Genomic DNA, 26,776 nt, shown 5'->3' with positions numbered 1-26,776 from the left:
TTACAAATATTTGTTGCTTTTTAAATTTTATATAACAATTACATATTCTGTTGTTCATAAACCAAAATCTGCCAAGGGAATCTTTCTTTCTCATATTTCTTCTTACACTCCCATATGAAGTACATGTTTATTAATGAAAAATATATATATATGGATCACCATACTATGTGTTAAAAATTGCTATCTTTGTTTCTTTATTTCCTGCCTTCTGTATTTTTGTTTCTGTTTTGCTTTTGTTTTTTTTTTTGCTGTGTAAGTCAAACTTGGACAAGAGCAGAATTCAAAAACATGAAATGTGAAAGCATTAGCTAAAGATGCAACAGGACATTATTCTCCCTATGTGTAGTGTATAAAGGTTACTAGCATCACAGTCCAGAATTGAGTTTCAAATATTTATTTCACTTTTTTTTTTTTCAAAAGCCACTTTTTTTCAAGCCAGAGCCAGCTACAGGCCTGAGCTTAAAGAGTGTTTCCATGTCAATCACAAGAGAAGCTCCAGCTGTCCTTGGTTGTGGTTCAGGTAATCACGTATCCCATTACCACCTGATTTGGTGAGGGCAGATTTTGAGCCAACTCTGAAACTCCACGATTCATATAAATCCATTATAACTATGCAGTTTTATCTTGATGGAATTTTGAAAGTTATCACCATTCAAAACTGCACAGAAGGAAATCTTTGCAACACACTTGATTAGTTCTGCTGTGCTGCAATTCTCATTACGAGACAGGGGTAAAATTCAAGGTCATATAGATAGTAATACTTTCATTTTGCAAGAATTATCATGGTCTGCTCATTTCTAATGCACTTGAGGAGGCACAATTTACTCTCTCTGCATGTTACTATAGGGAAAGAAGCAAAGAAAGTCTCATTCTGCTGATTTTATGGGAAAGAAAGCTACTGATAAATGACTTGAGTAATGACAGGATCCAAGAAATGAGCATAACTACAGTACCTTTTTCATTTCATTCTTCACTAAAATTGACAGGATGGTCACAGCCAGAGGGTTGTGGTCAATGGCTCTATGTTCACGTTACCACAAGAAGTTTCCCCCAAGGATCCATCTTGGCATTGGCGCTCTTCAACATCCCTATCAATGACATAGACAGTGGGATCAAGCCTATCCTCAGCAAGTTTGCAGAAGACACCAAGCTGATGGTGCAGCTGGTACAACAGAGGGAGGAGATGTCATCCAGAGGGACTTGAAAAAGTTTGAAAAGTGGCCCCATGTGATCTAATGAGGTTCAACAAGGCAAAGTACAAAGAACTGCACCTGGGACACTCTGAGAGAGGTAAGACACAAGTTGCCCAGAGCTGTGGATGCTCCCTCCCTGGAGATGTTCAAGGCCAAGATGGTTGGGGCTTTTGCATGTACCTGTCCATGGCAAATGAGTTGGATAATCTGCTGGATAATCTTTAATGAGCTCTCCAACCCAAGTCATTTGATGCTTCTATGATTCCTTGATGACAAATACAGTCTTCTTAGGGGAAATTCGTGTGGAAAAGGGGCTAGAGATTCTATTAACTTGCAAGCTGAACACATGTTCAGCTCTCCTTAGGTATACTGCCCAGTGGAGGAAGTGGCAGAGTTTTAAGGTATCGAAGGACTCCTCTTGATCTAAAGCACATAGTACAAAACTCTGAATGGTGTATTATTCCCTGTGCTGAGTACCACACGCTAGTAACAGATAATAAAGAGGTTTCAAAGTCAAGGGAAAAAATTATAGGTGTATAAGAGCAATCCATAAAAGAAGGGTGAAACTCATCTAAGACTACTAAGAACTGAAAAACCCTGAACTCTCTAGAATTTTACAAGTGGAAGGTTCATTTGCAAAAACAAAAACATACTCCTATCTGTATCCAAGGTTAACCAGGAAGAAGGAATGGTCTTAAATTTGGAGAAGGAATGTTAAACACATAAATATTTTAGAATGTTGGTAATTTTTAACACCAGTGCTGATTGCTGAGACAAAACCACCTGAAATGACTTGAACATAACTTCAGAATATGCTATCATAAAAGAATTTATTAGAATCACAAGATGTCCTGAGTGACAAAGATCCTACCTGGGTTATCAAGTCCAACTCCTGGCTCTACACAAGACCGCAAAAATTCAAACTCTGTCTGAGTGCATTGTGCAAATGCTTCTTGAACTCCGTAAGACTTGTTGATTTAAAACCCTCTTCTTTGATATATATAATGTAAAGAAGGTAGATTTTTATAACCATTTAGAATTTAAAAAAAAAAAGAAAGATTTCAGTGCCACATACACAGGTATATACATTTTTAGTGCCACATACACAGGTATATACATATAACTGTATTTTCATGAGCTTCATTCTTCCATGTGAAACCAATTTAGACTACATAGGCCCAAATTGGACATAATATGGTGCAATTAATTAAGCACTGACGAGACTATCTTGAAACAAACAAACAAAATGCTTTCCTCCCTAAGCCTTTCTCCCCTATGCAGCTATATGTAGTTTCAAGGCAGCAGGTACATTCATTGCTCAACTGCCTGACCAAAGCAGATTGGGAATGTGAATGAGTTTTAGGAAATTTTTCAGTCTAATTGCCTTGTTTGGAGATTCTGTACAGGAAGGCCTCATTATTCCATCTTTCTTTGAGCTGAGATCTTTATAGCCTTCCAGAAACATTAAATCTCTCTTCTGATCTCTTAGCACACACTGATCAGCTTTCATTTCTATGATAAATCACGAAAGCCCTTGTTGAACAGCAGCAGTGCACCAATGTGGGCTGTACAGCACATCAAATACAGACATCAGAACATTTCAAAACTAAAATGAATTTATCTGTGCACTAAACTGTTCATACAGATGCACTTGTAACAATTCCCAGAGGGAAACAGCATCCTTCCAGCCCAAGTTTCACTCAATCAGTGCTATGTAGTTTCTTCTTCTCTGCAACACACAGTTTTAGCTGGATGTTGCTAAGCTTCAGTGAAATCATGAGTTTTGCAGTGACAGTCCAATGTTACTCACGAAATTATGAGTATTATGTTACAAAATGAAATTCTCTCCTGAGCTATAACTGACTGTGGTTCTTATGGTAACACAGTAAATGTACAAATGTTTTTTCTGATTTTAAATTTGAGAGGTGCTTATTGTAGACACGGCATGATATTTGATTAGAAAGCCTCTATCTCCTACTCCAGTTATCTTCACATTAGTTTATGTGCTTATTCTAAAGAAAGAGGTAACCAAATTCAACAACTTTCTGTTCCTGCTAGGTGAGATATGAAAATACCTTAGAGCCCAGCTTCTCCAATATTCATTTAACTTCTAAAGTGCATTTTCATAACAGATTTTTTAGAAGATTTTCTCCCCTAATTGTAGAGATTAAAGATCACCAGTGTTGATGTTCATGACATCCTGATACCTTCCCAAAGACAGAGGGGATCTTCCTGCTTCCTTATCATTACATTGTCCAAAGGGATCAAAGTAGGAGTATTTAAACTAAGAGATGATGTTAGCAGCAGAATAACTGCAATAACTTGTGTCTGAATCTAGGCTGACAACCAGAAAATACTTTGCAGTCACTAACGCAGTAATGTTCAGAAACACTTCCCTGGTTGGAGGAGAGAAACAAATTTCCTCCTTACTCTTAAAATAGATTTCAGTAGGTCTGCAAATACTCTTATATGAGGCATTAATAGAGGGACTTTTTGTGAATTTGCTCCAACTGTAATTCTTCCAAAGCATTTAAAAAACACAGTTGGACAAAGCAAGAGATATCTGAGACACAGAAACGTACCTCTATGCACCTTCTGTCATCACTGCATTCCAACCCTTCCTGCTGGAGGCTTTTATAATGCCACTCACATCTAAATATTCTCCACAAAGTTTATATGGAAACTCACTACATGGAAAAAATGATGAACATTGCAAATTAAGAACTTTTATGGTGTAAGGAAACTTTCTACAAATGTTTGAGGTAAGCTGATTTCAAAGTCCTTTCTGGCTTTCATTGATATTTTACTACCTACATCAATACAATATCATTGTTGATAAGCAATGAATATAAATTTCATAATTTCTGGCAATAAATAGATAGATTTCTGTGTTTTCCTTTTTTAATTTATATTTAATCAGAGAATCACAATCACAGAATGGTTGAGGTTGGCAGGACCTCTGGAAGACATCTGGTCCATCCCCTGCTCCAGCAGAGACACTCAGAGCAGGTTGCCCAGATCCATGTCCAGGTGGCTTCTGAAGATCTCCAAGGAGGAGACTTCACAGATCCCCCTGGGTGTTCTCTTCTCCGTTCTGAACAGTCTCAGCTCTCTCAGCTCCTCCTTGTAGGTTAGATGCTCCTGTTCCTTTATCTTCCTTTGCTGGACCCTCCACTACCTCTGTGTCTCTTCTGTACTCGCCTGTGGAGCCCAAAACTGGACACAGGGGTGGTTGAGTAGAGGGGAAGGATCACTTGCCTCAACCTGTTGGCAATACTTTGCCTAATGCAGTTCAGAATACCATTAGCTTTCTTCAAGTCACACTACTGGTTCATTTATACTCTATAATAACAAGGACAGTGTTCCTCTAATGCTAAATTGAGAATAAATATGAAAATTCTCTAAGCCAATAGTTCCATTCCAAATGTGTTTAGAAATACACACAGTTATTAGTCTTATAGTCAATTATTGTTTTATAGTCGTTTATGAACTAAATAGTAATAATGACACAGATAAAAATGACTGTTTAGTTATTAAACCAGTTCAATATATTTACATACTCTTTAAAACTACATCAGTGCTAATTGCTACAGCAACAACTTTAATAAATTGTTAAGACAGCTATTTTTACTCCTTAAGTCACTGGGCTATGCAGTGCTGATGTGTTGAGAAAATGAGAAAACAACTAGCAGTAACATCTTGTCACAGAGTTGGTTTATTTGAGAGTTCTTTGGGGGCTCTTTTTCCATTGTTCTTAAGAAAAATAAGCCTGCTCATTTCAGACACTGGCATGTCTACCACATTTTACTTACTGTAAAATGCATCTTACTGATTCTTACTGATTTCTAAACATTTTTCCTTGTCATATCACTTCATTTTGCAAGATTTACTCTTTTTTTTTTTTTTTCTACTTTTACTGTTTATTTTTACTTTCCTTTTCCTATGTCAAGAAAAATTGCAGTGGTTAGCAATGGCTTTCCTCCAGGATTAGTGGTACTTAAAGTTTGAAGTTGTTTTCTTACAGGTTTCATTTGTGTGGGCATAATTCACAGAATATAATTAGCACTGTAGTTAAATCGCAGTGTGCCAATAAGTGGAGTCCCTAATGTTTGACTGAAAAACTGACCTTCTTTCTCAAGATATGTTGTTACTTTGATATCTAGTAACTCAAGATGAGTTGAGCTTAGTGAAGGGATTTCTATAGCAGTGAGCTACAGTGCCTTTCATTCACATTTCACTTCCTGATAATGAGTTTTATGAATGATGTTAAGATTCCCATGCCAATGAACCTCTTATCTTCTTATTATAACAATGAACTTTTGAAAATATACTTTGAAATGAACTTTTATCTCCTTATTGCTCATCCAAGATAGCACGATATATTCTCTGATAAAAAATGTGATGATTACCCCATTGATAACATTTACTATCATTATCATAGAATCATAGAGTGGCCTGGGTTAAAAGGAGCACAATGCTCATCCAGTTCCAACCCCCAGCTGTGTGCAGGTCACCAACCAGCAGCCCAGGCTGCCCAGAGCCGCATCCAGCCTGGCCTTGAATGCCTCCAGGGATGGGGCATCCACAGCCTCCTTGGGCAACCTGTTCCGGTGCCTCACCACCCTCTGGGTGAAAAACTTCCTCCTCATATCCAACCTAAACCTCCCTAGTATTATTATTATTAGTACTATTATTAACTATAGATGCTATTTTTATTTATTTTTATTTTGCTTAGTTAGAGCTCTTGTATGCAGACAGCATGATTAACTACACAGCACCTTTTTCATTTTCTGTGCAGTTTAAACGATATCATTCATAAAAGGAACTTCTACTTTCTCTATTCTCCATACTTTCACTATTCTCAGGTCACACAGTGCCTGAAGGAAGGTAGGTAAGAGTGAGACACCAAGACTGCTCTTCAGTGCAGTTGATGATAAGGTTGCTAGGTTGCTCACATTGTCTAAGGGAAAGAACAGGATGCATAGGCTCACAAAGCACACCATAAACATAAAATACACGGAAACAGTACACACTGCAAACACACATGCATTCTACCTTTCCTTTAAATGAAACTGAAAACCTTTTTTTTGTCTGCCAATTCCTGATACCCAAGATACTTTTCTAAGAAAGAAGCCTTTCTTTTTTCCTGGAAAAAAAAAATGAGACAGAAAATAAACAAGAAAAAAAAAATGAAAAAACGAGGCAATTTTTTTTTCATGAGGATCTATTCTCTTTTGTGAGCATCATTTTGCCCATGAAGTGGATCACAGTAGGAAAAGACATTTACAATGAAAAGACTATCCAGCAATTTCTTGTGAAAAGACAATCCTCCAGTTTCTTTTGAAAGGAATCAAGAAAAAGTGTTTTTTGTTATTTCTGCATACAAGATTTGGTCGGATGCACTTTTCAGTCACTATTTAGGAAAAAAAGAACCACATATATATTGTATGCTGAACGTAAATCTTTGGCAAAGGAAAATAAATTAAGGTTTTCTGTGTACAACAATGTTCAGTAAAACCAGTAAGTCATTAGAACAACACCAACATAATGGAGTTATTTCTGTGCACTGCATCCATTATTTCAGAGGATGACAATTTGGCTTTCCTTTGCAGGAAGGATATTCAGCTTGGTTGACTTAGTTGAATCAGTCAGTAGAATGCAGAGAACAGAAAATATGGTTTCCCTTTGTATTACACTTGCAAATATATAATAGTTACAGATAATATTATATTAAGTGTAGTGCTGTAACAGTGCTTTACTTAAACACAGACATGTTTTCACATGTCCTTGCAGGCCTTTATTTATTTACTCATTTTTAAACATTCATAGGATCATAGAATCCCTAGAACTAGCAGGGTATGTCTATGGGCTGTCTAGTCCAAGTCCCTTGCAACAAACAGGGACACCAGAGCTAAACCAGGTTGCCCAGGGCCTCATCCAGCCTCCCCTGGAAAGCCTGTGGGGACGGGACATCAACCACGACACTCGGTCACCTGTTCCAGTGCCTCAGCAGCCTCACTGCAAAAGATTTCTTCCTTGTACCTAACCTAAGCCTACCTTCCCTGAGCTCGCAGCCATTTCCCCTTGTTCCATCCCCACAGACCCTGCTCAGAGTCTGTCCCCTTCTTTCTTGGAGCTCCCCTTTAGATACTGAAAAGCTGCTATCAGGTCACCTTATGCCGGAATACAAGAAAGATCAAACAGAGATTTTCTTTCTTCTTCTTGGTGTACTTTGTCTACTTAAAAGTAGCAAAATATTGCAAAGCCATTGCATGAATAATTAATTCATACTGACAACATCTTTGGCCATATTTTCAGCAGTTTTGTTATCTTTATGCTCTGAGTGCAGTTGTAAATGCCCTTCTGTGGAATACATGCCTATACACACTAACTGTAGTTCCTAGTGGTTTCCTGGAAACAGAAGCTTTCCAGGTGATTTCCCAGCTGTATCACTAAAAAGTTCTTGATTAAAAATTCAAATAGCATTATTCGATTCCATACATCAGACAAAAAATTTTACAGGCTTCCACAAATGTTCATTACTTTTGTTTCAGAATTTCTCTGGCTTTGTAACAGTTTGACACTCTCAGAGTTTGACGCTTTGTTGTCAAAGTCCCAGTCTGCAGTTATCTTTTGATTATTATACTTAAAGGAGCAATATTTTTACCCTAAATCAGTACTGCTGGCTTTTCCTTCAATAAGCTTGTAGTATCCATAATACATAACTGTCACTTATTCCAACATCTCTACACATAGTTGCCTCCCATGGTTCCTTCAAAGAATATTTGCCATTTATTTTATTTTATTTTATTTTAAAGTCAGACACCTTCTCTGAGCTGCCTCCCAGTGTCACTGGGTGAGCCTGGGAAACAGCATTAGGATATATATCCCTCTTGCCCTTACAATTCTCATTTGGATGCAGTACTTCTGGGCAACGTCTGGCAGTCTTATGTATATTTGAATCACAGAATCACAGAATCATCAGGGTTGGAAGGAACTCTCCTCCATGCCTGTTTCTCACCAAGTGACAAGGTTCTTTTTTCACTCTTCTTAGTATTTAGGGTATTTTTATCTGGTCTTTTAAAGTGAGACTTAACTGACAAGCAGAGTCTCCTTCTTTGGGGATATTCAAGACCTGTCTAGGCACCTACCTGTGCAACCTGCTGTAGGGAGCATGCTTTAGTAGAGTGTTTGGACTCAATGATTTCTGGAATTGCTTCCAACCCCTAGAGTTTTGTAATTCTGTGAGACTGTGACTTCTTTCTCAGTGCTGTTTCTGGAATACAAACGGAGCTATTGCAGTTTTGTATTACAACTGTAGAGGGCAGACAATACAAGAAGGATCAGAGGATTTTCAGGTTTCTTTCAATCTTTTCCCCAACTCCAGGCAAAAGTCCCCTTCCTTTTACTCCTGCTGCTCTGTATGATGACCAAATATGCATACTACAAAAGAGTAAAGATAGTTTAGCTCAACATATTACTCAAATAGACAGTATTAAAATAAGTCCCCAAAAACTAATGCTTAAGAAAACAAAAACAAATAAATAACAACAAAAAAAACCTGTTATTTTTATCTTGAAAAACTAGGATACTTCTTAGGCACTTTTGGTCATAATGATGATCAAGGAAATGGCTAAGGCATGTAATGTGCAATTTAAGTGAAACGAGTTCTTTGCAATACATTGTATATTTATTTAATTGGCAAAATATAGAACCAAATATCACATGCCTTCAGAACTTCCTCCATTTTTATTGTGCAGGAAGCTACGTTTTAGGGGCAGAAATACCGACGATCCTGTGACACAGTGAGATTTATGCTAGGGAATTAGAGGCTGCATATTTATATCTAGAGCTTGGGGCATTTTTGTCATGACCAACAGCATACTGGGCAAACCTCTTTTTGCTGAGATCTAGAGCAGATATCCACTAAAGCAAATCTTCACAATGCAAGGATATTTTATTCCTTCAGAGCTATAGTCCTGGGAACACTTGCTACAGTATTGGTGCAATGCAATGGGGGATAAGGGGTTATGCACCTTTGCTGTTGTGCAAAAATTGGACAAAAGCTCTACCATTAGTGGACACACAGACAACAAAGCTCATTTTCTTGATCTCAGTGTGATCAGATAGAAGAAAGTTACAGACAAGAATTTTTCTCTATTACGTGTTTTGTATGCAGCTCTTTGCCTCCTGATTGCTCCAAATGACTCCAAATTTTAATATATTTCTTGGTGTTAAGTAGACTTCCTGACTGATGCAGGTAGGTTAGATTTCCCAGTTACCTATAAACATACTTTTGGTTTCTATGGTTACTCAGGTGCAGCCAGCATTTTTCTTTCACACCACTGGCTGCCATGGATACAGGCTGTTACAAAACATAGCAGCTATACATAAACATTGCAGGGATGCAGCTCTGCATTCAGCAGTGAGCCTTGGTAAACTTTGCTTCATGATGCATTTGAGAATTGAAGATTCTCAGCAGAGCTCTTCTTTCAGTTAACTGTTTCAATACACTTGTTATAAGATATTCACCAGAATTATCAGACTTAAGGCATTTTTGAGACTGGCATAGCTACATTGCTCAAAATAAAGAATTTGAACACCTTCTGGGAAACATGCGGATATACTAATCCTAACTACGTTGGTCTTAAATAGAAATCCAACCAAGCCAAAGGAAATTGAATCAGAACAGAATATTTTCTAAATTTGAGAACAACATTACCTTATCAACAGGAATAATCTCATGCGTTGTACAACAGCTGCTTCTTTAAAAGAATTACAAATATTTGCAAATGTCTGCTGTATAATGTAACCTGACAAAATGAGACAGAACAGCCTGCAGGGATGGGTGGCCTGGGAAGAATATAGGGATACTGTCTAGATGTGCAGGGATGCAATCAGGAAAGCCAAGGAGCAGATGGAATTAAACTTAGTGAGGGATGTAAAAACAAAGAAGGGTTTCTTTATATACATTGGGCAGAAAAGACGAGCAGAAGCGAGTGCACTCCCTCTGATAAATTAAAAAGGGAGAGGTACCTTCCTCAGACGTGGAGAAGGATGAGATATTTAATGAATTCTCTGCATCAGTCATCACTGGCAGTTAGGCTCCCTGTGCCTCTTGTGTCCCCGAATTTCTAAGTGGGAGCCAGGAGAGCAAAATCTCTCCCTGTATAAGAGTAGAGCAAGTCCAAGACCATCCCATAAGGCTGAATGTGTATGAGTCTGTGAGACTCAATGACATGCATCCCAGAGTTCTGAAGGAATCAGCTGATGTGGTTGCCAAGCCACTCTCGATCATATTTGAAAAATAGTGACTGTCAGGTGAAGTTCTCATAGACTAGAAAAAGGGAAACACAGAGAAAGCAAGACCCAGGGAACTACAGACTAGTGAGCCTCACACTTGTGCTTCAGAAGGTCATGGAGCAGATTCTCTTGGAAGATATGTTAAGCCACACGTCAGATGAGGAGGCAATCCAAGAGAGCCACCATGGCTTCATTAAGGGCAGATCATTCCTGACCGATCTGGTAGCCTTCTAGGATGAAGTGATGGTACTGATGTACAAAGGCAAGGTAACTTCTGTTGACTACCTGGAGTTCTGCAAGGCCTTTCACATGATACCATAGCACATCCTTATCTCTAAATTAGAGAGATGTGGGTTTGAAGGCTGGACTATTAGGTGGATAATGAACTGGTTGGATGGCCATAGCCAGACGATTGTTGTCACTGGCTCTATGTCCAGGTGAAGGTTGGTCACAAGAGGTGACCAACCCCAGGGGTTTGTGCTGGGATCGGTGCCCTTCAACATCTTTATCAATGACATAGGCAGTGGGATTGAGTGTATCTGTATCCTCAGCCAGTTTGCTGATGACACCAAGATGATGGTGCAGCTGACACAACAGAAGGAAGTGACATCATCCAGAGGGACCTGCAAGGTGGGCTTACAAGAACCTAGTGATGTTCAACAACGCCAAGTCCAAGGTGTTGCACTAGGGCCAAGGCAATACCAGATACAACTACAGACTGTGACAACTCGCTGAAGTCCTGCGAAGACAGACTTGGGGGTCTTAATGGACAGAATGCTGGACACGAGTCAGCAGTGTGTACTTTCAGCCTGGAAGGCCAATAGAATCCTGAGCAGCATCATAAGAGGGGTAGCCAGCAAAGCAACAGCGCAGTGCACCATAACACATCAAAAAGCCCTAGTAACTATAACAGTTGTTCTTAAAAAGACAAACCAAAATCCAATTGAATTTAAAAAATAACTACTGAACGGGCAGGAGCATAATTTTATTGTCTTCTGAAATCACAGATCCCATTTTTCAAACACAATCTGACTGAATAACCAAAAATACATTTTCTCACATGAAAAGGAAGATTTTATTTCTCTCTATTTGTTCATTTTTCACCGGAAGTTCCAGAAATCCTGAGTATCTAAAGTAAAATCCTAAGTTGTTTTTGTTCAGCAGGAGACTTTTTGGAAGAGCACTTTTCAACAGTCATCTCCTTTTCCTTTCTGCCTTTTAAAAAACATTATCTTTAAATCTGATCAAACAGAGAATCATTTTTTTTAATGCAGACAGTAAATTTTCAGTCCTTTCTTCATATTATTAACAAGTTACTAACAATATATATATATATTTATATTTAATGCCTAAAATGCATGGAATAACTAGAAAAGATAGAAACGGGCATGTAGTGATGATACAAGGACACGTAGTGATAGGATAGAGGCAAGGGTTTGATTTTAAACTGAAAGAGGGTAGATTTAGATTAGACAGAAGAAATAAATTCTCTGAGGACAGTGAGACACTAGAACAGGCTGCCCAAAGAAGCTGTGGATGTCTCATTCGTGGAGGCGTTCAAGGCCAGGTTTGATGGGGCTTTGGGTAACTTGGTCTAGTGGCATACTAGAAGTAAATATTTCATATATTTAGGTTTGTCCTAAGCAAAATAAAATCTGGATGTCTAGCTCTCTTAGGACTACAGGCTGCCAAGGGAGGTTGTGGATTCTCCTTCTCCAGAGATATTCAAGACCCCTCTGGATGTCTACCTGTGCACCCTGGTGTAGAGAGCCTGTTCCACAGGGGGTTGGACTTGATGATCTCTAGAGGTCCCTTCCAACCCCTATAATTCTGTGATTCTGTGGTGGGAAGCATTTGAGTCCAGGACATTGTTGTAACCCACTGTTCAAGAACTATCAGAAATCAGCTTTGTAGAAGAGTTGCACTCTCATTCAAGAAACACACTTCAATACATCAGAAAAGTACTATACAGATGAAACTGTAGGTCCTGTTCCTGACAATATACTGCAATATTTCAGGAATGCTGAAGAAAACTGTACAAAGCAGGAATATATGTTTCACAGTGCATGGTCTAGGAGTTTAGGAAATTAGGCCTTTCTGATTCCTTTTGTGAGTCGCTTTGGGAATTCGACCTCCCTGTGTTTTCTGTCAGCTCCTATTTGAAGATACAGAGCTTTGTATCCTTGGTGCTGACTGGAAGCTAAGAGCTAACACAGGTTTAAATGGAACCTGAGTACTCCTGAACTTTATAGCTAGACACCATGATCAGCTCAAGAAGCATGGGCCATGCATGACTTCATGCTAAGTGAATGCTATAGCTATCATGTATGCTTTTCCCTAGTTACCTATTTTTGGCAACTGTATTGTACAGGATACTACAGTAGATGAACTTCTGATTTGACTACATTATGTAAGCAATATTTGTCATGTATCTTTAACACGCAGCTCTTCAACATCAAAGAGGGTAAGAATAAGGAGACAGATTCTGCTCAAGATAAAATTGCTTCATGAGACATGAAAACATTTGAAGGTCAGTATGGCTAACTTCAATTTTCTGTTTGAGACCCTCCGTCTCTCCCTAAAACTATGAATAGTAAGTAATAGTAAGTAAAGTGTACAGGCTTTAAAAAGGGATAATGATGGCACAGATGATTTTTTTATAATACGTCTTTCTGCTCAATATCCCTCTGCCAGGTAGCTACTCATTTTGGAACATATGGCATAGCAGGGCCATTCTTGATAGAGCTATTTGGCCATCCTCTGTTAAGCCCGGAGCAAAGGTCATGGAGCTAACAGAGAAACCAGAAAGGCAGCAAGGTCTGTTCACCTAACTGTGACTAAATACATGTAAACAGTAACAATTAATTTAATTCCTCTCTTTCTACAGCTGACTTGTTTTCAAGGACTTTGATTAACGCTATTAATAAACTACCACGATGAACTTTCCCATCACAAGGGAATGAATGCTGCATGGATCCAGAGGAAAGGAGACCTGGCCCAGCTTCTGCCAGCCCCCTGAGGGGCTGATGAGATTCCTGCCATTTCCCCTACTTTGGTTACACTGGGCATTATGGCTTGACTGGTACTGAGAAGACATCAGTGTAACGCTGACAATTTGGTAACTGCTGAGAAATCAGAAGGCATTAACAGGAGGTGCAGTAGGCAGGAATGTTGCTAAATTAAAATTCAAATGCAAGCAATACTTGCAAAAACTTGAGGTAAAACTGCTAGTGCATTGCTATTTATGTACTCATGCAGATGTGACAGGAAATTGACATATTAACACATGGAGATGTTGTAAAACTAGTTTTGACCAAGGAAAAGGATGAATATTTATCTCCTTAAGTGAAGGTTGACATACTTGAATAAAAAAAAAAAAAAAAAAGGAAGGATTATATCACATCACTGTAACTCCTCCTACTATTATTAGATTTCTACCATTGGTAGGATGGAGAAGACAGTAAAATCTTCTCAGAAAGCAGAAGCTTTACCTGAAGATAGCAAAAGTAACGTGAATATAATTCACAGGGCTGGACAAATATGGTAAAGAGCACCCACCTGACTTCAGCAATGCAAAATACTCACAGCTATTGAAACATGTGCCTTGAAAATCAACTTTACCATTGGTAGGACAGAGAAGACACTAAAAATCTCTGCACCAGCCCTGAGAGGAAAGGAACTCTCTGTACATTGCTATGCTGTCACTCTCCCTTGCCACCAAGGCCAAGCTGCTCAGAAGGGCTGTGTGGTGGAGACAGGGTTACATGTCACAGGCTGCCTTCAAAATGCCTCTGGATATCTAGTACAGAGTTAGTTGTTCCAGGTGATGACAGCTTCATAGAGCTTTTGTTTGACCAAATGAATGCACTTACTGTGGAAAGGCAGCTGGAGGTAACCAGATAAACATTTACCTAGAGGGCTACATTTTTGAAGTTTTAATTATCATCAGATTGCATGACAGTACACTGAGCCTATTATTTCACTGAGGTTAAGCCTACTAGCTCATCAGTTATATGAAAGGCAAGAACTCACTCAGCAAGAAAATATAATCTTAGCTACAGCCATGTGCAGTGAACCTGCTTTCTTGGTCCTCCATTTCATAGCATTTCTGGAGTTTGCAGGCTGTTAGTAGGGACCAGATGCTGCTGCTTTCAATGGGACTACCTGCATCCTGTCTGTTCTCTGGAGGAATTCTGTGTGCAAAATTCAAGGCACTCTGTTCCAAAGACAGTAAATAGAGGGACAATTGCTACTTATCCTCTTCTCCCTGCTTGCATCATAGGATGCATCATAGGATGCATCTCTTGACAGTACAAGCTTGTCTCCCTCAGGCTGCGCTGCACTACATAGCTTTTGCATACTTGCACACATCAAAAAACACTAGCATAGAGTATGCAAGTGATTTTCTTTTTTTGTCTGGAGAAGAAAAGAGTATGCAGCTATATCTAACGCATTTAGCATCAGCTAGCCAGCCTTCCTCTCTCTGCACACACTTCCCTCTCAACGTTGTAGTCAACATCAGAAAAAATATAGTTGTTTTCTCACTAATCTTGTTGTGTTTTTATGAGAATAATTGTTAGCAGTCCACATTATCCTTTTTATTTAAAATAAAAAGACTTCAGCCTCCTTAAGCTGGCAAGAAATCACAGAAACTGAGGAATCAAAATTGGCACAACAACATAGGAAAAATGTGGGAAAAAAAGGTAATTCCTTTAGACTTCACCATATATATCCAAAAGAAATCTGTTGTTAAGAGTTCAGAGATTTACTTCTTTGCTTCACAGAGCAAACAGATAAGTTAATGGTTCCTTGTAGCAAGAGAAGCTTCAAGAAACTTCATACAGTCTGTTGTTTAAAAAAAAATGGGTAACTGGGAATCAGAAGGAAAGTAAAAATGTGATAAAAACAGCTGTATGCTGAAGATGACAGTTACACATCTTTAAGGCATTATTTTTTTTTTCCCCTATCATGTTGTAGCACTTGCAATATACCATTTTCCTGAGTCAAGCATTGAGGCAAAAACTAAGCACAACATCAATATGACAGAAATAATATTGTATTGAAAAAGTAAGCTGAAAAATATATTGGTACTCTTACAGAGTCTTCACATGTCATTAGGGTATGGGGTTTTGCCAGTTGAGTCTCTAGCTTGATGTTTAAAAAAAAAAGGGGGGGGGGAGAATGGAAGAACATTGCCTTCAGTCAGAACCACAGCTCCCTTTCTGTAGGGCTGCTCTCCGACCTCTCATCCCCCAGACCCCATAAACACAAGGTTACCCCATCTCAGGCGTAGAATCCAACACCCTTGATAAATTAGATATAGTTGGTGATTGCCCAACCCTCTAATTCATCAAGATCACTCTGCAAGTCCTCTCCACCCTCGGGGGAGCAAGAAATTCCTCCCAATTTACTGTCCTCTGCAAACTTACTCAGTATACTTTTAAGTCTTGTATTCAAGTCACTGATGAAACAACTCCTGGTAACTGAGCCCTGTGGAATCCCACTAAAGGCTGACCACCAGCCTCATGGAACAGTGTTTACTCCTGATGCACCACGCTGTGCTTTTATTTAGCTGTACGCTGAGTATTTTGACTAAGAAGATACTGTGAGAAATCATGCCAAAAGCCTTGCAGAAATACAATCTGGCTAAATCTGCTGGCCTCCGTTGGCCAGCGAGGTGAATAACCTCTAAGTCTGTTAAATTGTGAACCCATGTCAGCTATGACCAATGCCCGCACTGCTTCTCAGTAGCTCACAAAACAGTCTCCTCCATAATTTCACCAGGCACTGGAGTGTGACTGACAGGCCTATAAATAATTACCAGCCTCTTGTTACTGCAATTTTCAAGACGGGTAACATTTGGCGGCTTGCAGTCGATGGAGGTCTCTCCAAGATTCCCTAGGCTCCTTCCTTTCATCTCCAGCAGCAGCGCCGACACTCCAGAAAAAAAGCCCTTCTCGGGATCATCCTTCACGACACACCGGCGCTCCGCTGCAGCAGGAGAGCCGCTGTCTGGGCGCCATTTGGAGCCGGCAGCCCTGCCGAGGAGCGGCCCCACCTGCTGCCCCCGAGCGCGGCCTTTACCCGCGCGGCGGCTCGGCAACGCCGGGGCGGTGTTGGGGCGGTGAACCTGCGCGGAACGTGGCGGCCGCCCATGGGAGGCGTGCGGACGGACGGCGCTCGCCCCTGAGTCAGCAGCGGCGCGGCGGTGGGCGGCACGTCGCCGCCGGCCCGTACCCGCCGAGCTTTGCCGGCCCATCCTGCTCTAAAGCCCAGCTCCTCTACTGCTCGCCCGCGGGAGAGACGGAGGCTCACCCGGCAACTATCCGCCGCCGCCAGGTAGGCTGGCTGCCGTGGCCTCGGGTGTCGGCGCGGTGGGAAAGGGGTGGCAAACGGAGCCGTGTTACAGCCCGAACCTGTATTTGTGTGCGAGCGGTGAGCGTGCTGCTGATGTTCAGGACGCGCCTTAGTGAGCAGCGGGGCTTAAACTGAAGAAAATACCGCCGCTGCGATTTGCATTGTGATTATGTGACGGTCTCGTTCCCCTCAGCACCTTCAGCAGCGTATGGCAAGAGCGCATCACCATTGAAAGAGCCGAATAGGTGAGGGAACAAAATTGAGCACGAGCTGGTTTTCACTGTAGTCCTCCATAAGCTGTTTGTGCTCTCTCGTGTCCCTCATACTTAGTATATGACAAGACACTGGTGTTGATACTGGCTGTTAGCTCTTCAGGGTAGGTTCACAGAGTCACAGAATGGCCAGGGTTGGAAGGGACCTCAAGGATCTTGAATCTCCAACCCCCTGCCACATGCAGGGCCACCAACCTCCACATTTAATACTAGACCAGACTGCTAGGTTGTGTGTGTGTTCTGTGCCGGTGTTTTATAGGACTCTGATACTCAACCTCATAGCTGTAACATGTTTGCTTTGCTTAATATTCCTGGTGTTCTGCAGGGTTTACTATTGAAACTGTTATTTCATCGTTAGGCATTGTCTTCAGCCAAATCTACATCTTAAAAACCAAGGGTAGTGCAAAGTTAACGGATGATGCTGTCCACCCTTATTTTGGTAACTGAGGTCCTGAGAATCGAGCTCCTCAGCATATTGCACATCAGTGCCTGAGTGGTGCACGTGTATACAGACCAATGCTTTTCCCTTAAACACAAGGCAGAGGCAATGTAACCTGGATTTTGCATGGTTGAGGCTAAATGCAGTCATGTTCATAGCCTGTGGAGGCTGTCCTCTAGCATGCTTGTCAGCTTCCAGCTTTTTCTGCAGGGTGTATTGTGTTGGAGGAATGGCACTTCATTAACATTTCAGTTTCCTTGATAAAAAAACACCTGTAAGCATGAATCTGTTGCATAGTCATTAGTTCCCTACCAGTAAGATATGATTCTATCAATTCTAATTATGACATTGAGTGAGGAAGTTTTGGTGATGTAGGCTATAGCTTACTTCAATCTTGCCTTAGTAGTTTTTGTTGCTGTCTTAGCAGGAAGAGATGACTACTAAATGCAGTGGTGTGAGGAGATGGGAGAGTTCCAAGTCTTCTCACCGACAGGCTTTTGAATCTGCTGGTGTAATGTCCATTAGGAACAGTTCAAAACTGTCCTAGCATCTGTTACACGTGGAGGCCTTCAGACCCTTTCCATTTGAATAACTGCTGTGGGATTCTTCGCATATTTGTATTACAAATTTAGCTTATAGATCTTAAAGCAAAAAAAGCAAACAAAAAAAAGCAACACTGTGGTTTTTTTTTTGCTTCTTAGTAATGCCACTGAATGCATATATTTAGTAGGAATTTGGCATTTGGAGGTTGGTCTGTGATCAAGTGCTGTACATGCAAACAATTTCCAATTTCAAGGCTGTAGAACAGGTACAGAACCACAGTAATGGATATTATACCCTTGGGGAGAAATCCTTCTTACTGTCAAGCGGTTAGCTTTCAATTTCTGTTACAATCTGTCTTTTTGAACAAATTTATAATATAATTTAGCTGCAGGTACTGTTTTTCCATTTAAATGTCTGATGTTTTTCCTAGTCAACATCAGGGTCTGACTGTACTGAATATTTTTCAAGATGATGTGAGGTTGCAGTTTACAGATCTGAATTGAGCAAATCATGCTGGGGATATGAATGGAGGTATCCTGGTGTCAGTTTTCAACTAGTTGGCCTTGTTGAAGAGGTGGTTTAGTGACTGTTTAGTCCTAATACGTTTTCCTGGAAGAATATCTGTTCTCTATGTGCTTTACTAATTCTTCTGCATGTTACAAGGAGTTTCACTGGTTAATATAGATAGATGAAAAAAAAAGTGCTCAGTCATTTAAGTGGAGCTGTAAAGGTTTTTATGTTGGTGGGGTGTTTGCATGCATCAGGGTCAATTTGCTTTTAAACTGAAGTCTGGCAATTCTTTTTTCCATTATCTCCACATATGCCTATTTTCCATGCAGTCTTCTTTTTTTCTACAGACTGCACTGATGGTGGGACAGGAGTGCTATCTTTAATTATGGGTATAGGATGACGTACTTTGGGAGAGGGAGGGAGGCCTGTGGAAATTCAGATTGCAGTTCTACATCTTGTGACGTGGCCGTTTCTACAGAAGTGGTTTCTGATCATCTCAGTGGCTCAGAAGACCTGTTGTTTTTTTTTTGTCTGTTTCTTTGTTTTTAAAGTTGAAGGATAATAGTGGATATAAAACTTAGAATGGTCATGTGGGTGAAAAGACTTTTTCCTACCTTTTTTTGACTGAGGAGATGTAGTACTTCTTCCTTTGCTCTTCTATCAACACACAAGCTTTCAAACCTAGAAATGAATGGACATCATTCATCTGCATTAAGTCCTGATGTTATCTCAGGCAATGGCTAAATGTTAAAGACTGTAATCTTGGAAGTGGTTAATTAGCTTTGTTGACAATAGCACTTGCATTGCTTGAGTCAGTCTGTGAATCTGTGAACAGCCACTGAAAGCTGTCACAAGTTAGATGGATTTAGGTAACTTGAAAGTCTGCTTTTATAACGCTGTATTGTTTCACTACAAAAAGATTACCTAAAATCCTAGTTTATCCATTTATCTTCAACTGTCAACTTACTGTTTCTTCTGATAGTTGCTAGTTGATGAAGACAATATCAGTCACCTTCCACAAAGGTGATAGAAGCCATAAAACAGAAAGTTTGCTTTTCATTTCAAGTAAAAAGGATTCCAGAGAGCTTTTGTGTTTCTTACAGCTGGAAAGTTTAGTGCCGTGGAAAGGTGATACAAGAGTGAAATGGCGAAAGGGACAAATGGGGAAAGAATGCTCACCTGTCTTCAAAGATCCAGGCTCATAGGGAATAACTCCATAAGGGAGGGGTCTCCAACCAGAGATCCTTCCCCAGTGGCAGTCAGCCCTTAAATGAGATCTAAGAGAGGTGCAGCCAATCTCCCAAGGCTGACCAGATCCTTTCCAAGGTGATCAACGGTAGTTTAGGCCATAACTCAACAGTTCCCATTCATTGTTAAAACTTGAATTTAATAAGTAGTTCCATATGTCTTTCCCAACAATGTTTGTATCGTGAGTACTATGACAGGTATTATTTTAAAGCTAAAATATAGTAAGTGTGTTAATTACAACAATTTAAATTGCACTGCAAAATAAATAACCCAGTTTTTTTTTTTCTACCCATTGTGTGGCTTTTGTTGCTTTGGATGAAGCTGTAAACTAATGTTATTTCAAGACAACTCATATTTTGTGGGACAGCCAGCCATTAATGTCTGAGGATACCAGGTATCTGCAGTTTTGCTTTGAGCAGCAGTATCAGATCTGATATTCTCTGTGTTGTGCATTTCTAAGGTCAGCGTCCAGGGTTTCTATGCAATATATTTACAAACTTGGATCCTCCAGATCTGCAAATGCAAAGCTTTGATGTTTAGGTAGAAGCAGTGTTACAAGAAGAGTTTGTTTTTAAGTGTTAGATATTAAATGGCACTATTACTGCTATTTTAGATGTCTATTGAATAGTAATGCTGCTGTTTAATAGAACCATCTGCAAAGGGTCACATATCAGGAATGATATCTTCTAAATCCTAGATAATGAATTAAATGGGGCCATGACTTTGTCCCATGAAGTTCGTCTTAAAAAAACAAAAAAGAAAGAAAAGAAAAAAGAAAGGTTATATTTCAGGTATTTAATGTTACACTGTGGGTCTTGTAGATTCAATCTGTTGGATTTTCTCTGCAGCAATCACAGAAAGAAATCTTTTTTCTGCTAAAGGTTGAGATTTCTCAATAATTACTGTAGTTCAGGAAATGGCTCTTAGAGAAAAAGATATGAAAATACTGAGGACTGCAGTACCATGGTAGTTTGAGCCAATGAATAGCCCCTTTTTATTTACTTTTGAGGGCTTCTACTCTCAGTATGGGGAAAAAAAGTACTGCTAGATTTAAGCTGATGCAGAAGCAAATTTTTTATGTTGTAGTTTTAGTAAATGACTAGTATGGTCATTTCTGACCATGAGCAGGTGCAAAATCATTCTTGTTCTGTGCTTTTATTAGTTATTCTGTCTTAAACTGCCTGAGTATCTTTCTTCTTCTTATACGTGGGTTGCTCCAAAAGTACTGCCTCCTATATATTTCCATGAAAATATATGGAAAGTACTACAAAGAGCACAGTAATGCTACTTGATAGAGCAAATTCTCAGCTACAAAGCACTATTTTTCAATGTAGTTACCACCATTAGATACGTGTTTTCTCCAGCAATGAGCTAGAGCCTGTTTGCCACTTGTAAAAGCCTGCCATCCATTGTGGTTTATAATTCACATTGATGTCACCACTGCTGAAATTCTCCACCCACCACCTTGCTGTGCTCAGATCCACTGCTTTGGTCACCATCAAGGTATGTCAATGGGTGCCATTTTATTCCACATAAAGAAATTCATTGACACACTTTTGCTTCAGGTGCACTTCCAGATCAAACACCATTCTGCCAGACTGCCCCCCTGCTGCCATCTGTTGCAAAGCAAAGAAGTGTAATGGAATGTTGAGAGGAAAATTCAACCTCTGCTGCCATACTGCCAACATCTGCCTCTGATGCCGTGGGCCAACATAATAAAATAGGAGGCGTTAGTTTCCAAGCAGTCCTCATTGTTTATTGAAGTTTCCCTGAATGTTTTAATGCTCTCCTGCAAATGGTACCTCAGAGATGGACTGTGCTGTGTGCTGTTGCTAGCTTTATTTCTTGCTTTCTGTCTTAATGATACTTGGACCAGGAATTGGGCTGAGATCATACACCACCACCGCACAGACCTTCAGACATCTGCTGGACAATGACAGCTTTAAGCTCCCTGAGCTTGAAAAAGATACCACCTGTTTGCTAGATCTGTTTCTTTTTCCATTCAAAATTTGGAAGTAATGTTATGTACAGCTCTGGGATAGTTGTTTTGAGGTCTGTTTTCTAGCTGTAAAAATAAACAGTGAAAGAAGATAGCTAGAGAAATTCTGGAATGTCTTTCATGGGAGTCTCTGGAACAGGTTAGATAGCAATCCGAAAGAGGACTGAAGGGTGTCTTGTCTTCTCTTGGGGCAAGGGACAAGTTGCCATCTTAGAATTCCTTCAGGCTTTCACTTTGCAGGACTCATTTCATTTCACTGCAGAGTACCTGTTTGATTGATAGCGAAGAGAATTGATATTGATTCAAAGAATGGCAGTGCAGTTTCTCAGAAGAGCAGCTACCATGCATTGGTTAGTTTTCTTTCTTTCCTTTTCTTCCATGCAACTAATTCTTGACACCTTATAGACCTGCAGAGCGTCTCATCTTTAGAGATCCTACTGTTTTCTGTCTTCACAGCAATTGTAATAAAGGCTGCTTAAAGATTTTTGGACAAAATTATTCTTTCCAGAAAGCACTGCTGTTTTGTTATTTGTCCAGTTAGTATCACTTAACGGTTGAATCTGAATCACTGGGACCAGTGGATCATGCAGTCTGTCCAGTATAACATGGCAGGATTTGGTTTTTTGTTTTATCACCATTAACTTGCTGCTAGGGTCCTAAGCTTGACCAAGGGAGTGGATCTGGAGTTGGGCCACAATACTGCTCTAGAAGGAAGAGCTGTGGGAGCCACTTTGAATAAAGCAGAGGTTCTTACAATCACATCCTGCATCCTTGCTGCAAAAAAGAACTTTCCATCAGTAGTCATGGTTCTGTGTTTTCCAGTCTAGATACCTGGCTGTAATGCTAAGTCATGGCCTGAAATAGTGCATGCAGTGCACCTGAGTGAGTGGAAAGGGTGGAGCCAGGATCTACTCCTTCCCAGACCTCATTTAGGGTTGGCAGTGGAAGCAAGTGTATCTCTTGCTGGGGATCCCTGCCTATCTGAGGCTTTTTTTCTGCCTTAAGCAGCTCTTTTCCTTCATTTCTGCATCTACTTGGGCTTATTCTCATTTGCTGTGGCCGAAGACTTTGCCACCTTGCTGTTATTGCAGTACTTTCCATCCCATTATAGTATTACACTAGCACTAGAAAATTATGTGAGAGGAGGGTGATCTTGAGTATTGACTGTTGTGTCTTTCACATCTGCTGAAGAGCTTGAAAATCATTAATTTTATTTAGATGCCTAACCTCTGGCTGTTCTGTTGATGTGTATTAATGCAGTTTCTGTTAATGCTGGAGTTCCTAGTGAGTTCCTGGGTTTTTGCACTGTGATATTCAGTACAGATGCTAATGTCACAAGAGCTTACTTTTCTCCCTTCTACAGTATTAATACAACATTAACACTCTTAATCAATTAGCTTACATATGAATGCAGACACAACAACTGATGAAGTGACTAATTTAAGACATTTCAGTTAAGTGCAGGTCAAACTAATTGGAAATATGTTCATTTACTCTGCCTCCCAGCTTAATAAGAGATATTGTCAGTTCAAAACTAAGGGTTTCTGCTTCAACCACAGCTTGAGATTTCAGATGCTGTTTCAATGTTTCTTCTGGCATGTTACCCAGCTGTGCTAATGACCGGAAGGGCACGGAGGCGAGAAGCCCCTGTTTGCATTTCCCACAGACATTAGTGTTTCTATACCCAGCATTCAGAGCCCTCGCTCTCTTACAGGCATCAGCTGGCAAGGATTGATCACTGGTTACCTCAGGGATACTGCTTGTTTCTGTCTCTGGTTTGCATAGCTTGTAGAACAGCAGTGTATTGCCTTATACTGTTTGCTGTTCTGCAGCACTAAGACTTTATCTCTACAACTACCTAAATGGAGAAGGCTTCTTCTCCTGTATAACCAGTGACAGGATGAGAGGGAATGGCCTCAAGTTGTGCAAGGGGATGTTCTAGTTGGTTATTAGGAGAAACTTCTTCAAAAGAATGGTCAAGCACTGGAATAGGGAACCCTGGAAGGTGATGGAGTCGCATCCCTAGAGGTGTTCAAGAAACACTTACGTGTTGTGCAGAGGGGCATGGTTTAGTGGGATATGTTGGTAGTGGTGGACGATTGGACTAGATGACCTTGGAGGTCTTTTCCAGCCTGGGTGATTGTACGATTCTGTATGAGGGCTGCTCTCAAAGTGATGCCTTCTCTTTTATTATGTTGGCCCCCCAACATCAGAGGCGGATGTTGGCAGTATAGCTGTAGAGTTTGAGCCTTCCCACCACCATTCCATTACATTTTGCCACATGACAGATGTCAGCAGAGGGGCAGTCTGATAAAATGATGTCTGAAGTGCTTATGAAGCAAAGGTGTGTCTTGGAATTCGTCCATTAGAAGAAAGTGGCATGCATTGACATTCATCAGTGCTTGCTGAGTGTCTGGCTGACATATAGGGCCCTCCATCCCATTGAGAAGGGAGTTGCCTGTGACAGTCATCCTTCCTTCTTTCTTGATGGAGGCAATCTTGAGGTGTGGAGTTAACCACCTCACCTTAGACAACCTCATGGGTGGACCTTCCACGGTATCCTCACACACCTCTCCCTCAAGTTCCAGAGCCTCAAACCTACTATGTATAGGCACCTAGGGTTGAGATTTGCCTGCAGTGCTGAGCTAGGACCTTTTTCCACTCTTCCTCTTCTCTTAAATCCCTTCCTTCCACATGACAATGGCAAAGCAGGTGGTCTACCACTGTTTTGTGGATATCACTCTGGTGTCTTTCTTGCAAGTTTGGCAGGGAGCTGCTCCATCAATCTATCTCTTGCTCGTACTCTGATGCTCCTTAATCTCCTCCTCCTTGAGCTATGGCGCCATACTGAGCAGATCATCCACCTGCTCGCACCTCATGCAGGTGGAATCCCTGCCACCCTTCAAAGGTAGTATCATGCTCAGGCACTCCCTTCAGTCAGAAATGAGAACCAGCATATTTTTTTGGCTGCATGCTTTCTGGCCAGAACTTTCTGCCTAGTAGAGTCCTTGGCTGGATTTGTTCTCTAGAGGGTAGCTTACAAGAGAGGTCTCCTGAGTGCAGAGGAGTGCTCTGTTCTCCTGCTCGCCCTGCTTGCCTGCCCCATGCAAACTGCCCTGCCGTGCCCTTCTGCCATGCCTTGCTCTGTTTGCATGTATGCTGCACTCGTGGTTCACCACGCTTTCTGGTAGCTGGTTATATATATGCAGGGAGTTGGCTGCTATCACCTGCACCTCAGTGCTGCCGCGTTTTAGGGGCTGTCCCACTATCCAGTGGTTCCTATCATAGTGTTTTGCCCTGGTTTTACCCTTCTGTGAAGAGTCCCCTTGGATACAAGCCTCTGCTATGAAGCTGATCCACACAAGGTCTTTGCTGGAAGTGAAGATTTTCTGCCTTCTTACTGGGATAATATCTGACCTTGTTGTTCCGTTTCCAAGTCTGGTGCATTTTTTTTTCTGTTGGCTAAAGGACTGACAGTCTGTTATACACATCGGATCCTTTTGGCTGCTACTGGGAATGAGGGAGGGGTACTATGAATGCCTGATACTTCAAAGTTTTTTGAGTTTCAGGAAGAAGCTCTTCTGCAGATCCTAAGTCTTTGATTGAAAACAGTGACCAGGGAAGTGCCTGAAGACTGGAGGAAAGCAAATGTACTCCTATCTTCAAGGAAGGCAACTCAGGTCACTAGAGGCCAATCAGCCTCACTCTAATCCCTGGGGAGGTGATTGAACAGCTAATCCTGGGAACCACTTCCAGGCACATGAAGGAGAAGAAAATCATTGGGAGCAGTCAGTGTGAGTTCAGCAAGGGGAACTCATATCATGTCCAACCAGCTTCTACAGTTAGATGACTGGCCTTGTTCAAAAGGGAAACTGCTAAGTTCTGGTGAAGAACAACCGCGTGCACCAGTTCATATGAGGAGCTTGTTGGCTGGAAAGCAGCTCTGCCGAAAAGGACTTAGGGTCCTTTGGTCCTTGGTGGATACCAAGTTGAATTTGGCCAGTTGATGGTAGCCTGGGCTGCACACAGTCATATCCACAGGGATGGACCATGAAGGTGATGAAAGCAATGGGATCATCTCTCCTCTTAGGAAAAAAAGGCTGGGAGTGAAGGGACTATTCAATCTCAGGAAGAGAAGTGTTAGGCTTTATAAGTGACCTTAAATCCCCAAGGTAAGGTGCAGCGAAGATATGGCTGGGCTTTTTTCAGTGGTGAATGGGATGAGGTTCAACAAGGCCAAGTGTCGGGTCCTCCATTTTGGCCATAACAACCCCATGCAGCGTTACAGGCTTGGGGATGAGTGGCTGGATGAGTGTGAAGAAGAGAAGGACCTGGGAGTGTTGGTTGGTGCTCGGCTGAACATGAGCCGACAGTGTGCCCAGGTGGCCAAGAGGGCCAACGGCATCCTGGCCTGCATCAGAAATAGTGTGGCCAGCAGGAGTAGGGAGGTGATCATCCCCTGTACTCAGCACTGGTGAGGCCGCATCTTGAGTACTGTGTTCAGTTTTGGGCCCCTCACTACAGGAAAGATGTTGAGATCCTGGAGTGTGTTCAGAGAAGGGCAACAAAACTGGTGAGGGGTCTGGAGCACAAACCTTATGAGGAGCGGCTGAGGGAGCTGGGATTGTTCAGTCTGGAGAAGAGGAGGCTCAGGGGAGACCTCACTGCACTGTACAACCTCCTGAAGGGAGGCTGTGGTGAAGAGGGATCTGGCCTCTTCTCCCAGGCAACGAGCAGTACACGGGGCAATGGCCGCAAGTTGTATCAGAGGAGGTTCAGGTTGGACATAAGGAAGAACTTCTTCTCTCGGAAAGTAGTCAAGGCACTGGAATGGCTGCCCAGGGAGGTGGTGGAGTCACCGTCCCTGGCAGTGTTCAAGAGGCGTCTGGATGACGTGCTGTGTGATGTGGTT

General features: G+C 41.1%; 1 protein-coding gene and 1 long non-coding RNA gene across 9 annotated transcripts in view; one reads left to right on the top strand and one right to left on the bottom strand.

The window, feature by feature from the left end:
* The window catches only part of LOC122155132, a 93,825-nt gene extending 77,273 nt beyond the window's left edge, over positions 1 to 16,552 (bottom strand). Inside the window, exon 1 of the long non-coding RNA XR_006167152.1 lies at positions 16,318 to 16,552. This is a non-coding gene — a long non-coding RNA (uncharacterized LOC122155132). The remainder of the gene's footprint in view (positions 1 to 16,317) is intronic.
* Positions 16,553 to 16,734: 182 nt separating this feature from the next.
* The window catches only part of KIAA0319 (KIAA0319 ortholog), a 54,741-nt gene continuing 44,699 nt past the window's right edge, over positions 16,735 to 26,776 (top strand). For all 8 annotated transcript variants that reach the window (XR_006171613.1, XR_006171616.1, XM_042836055.1 and 5 more), the window contains exon 1: positions 16,735 to 16,835. The gene's annotated coding sequence lies outside the window, so the exon portion shown is untranslated. The remainder of the gene's footprint in view (positions 16,836 to 26,776) is intronic.

Source organism: Centrocercus urophasianus, unplaced genomic scaffold (assembly GCF_019232065.1).
Source record: "Centrocercus urophasianus isolate 14NV4802_14NV808 unplaced genomic scaffold, USGS_Curo_1.0 seq_11, whole genome shotgun sequence".
Taxonomy (NCBI): Eukaryota; Metazoa; Chordata; class Aves; order Galliformes; family Phasianidae; genus Centrocercus; species Centrocercus urophasianus.
Note: the sequence above shows the minus strand (reverse complement) of the source record. Positions and strands in the feature narration are given on the sequence as shown.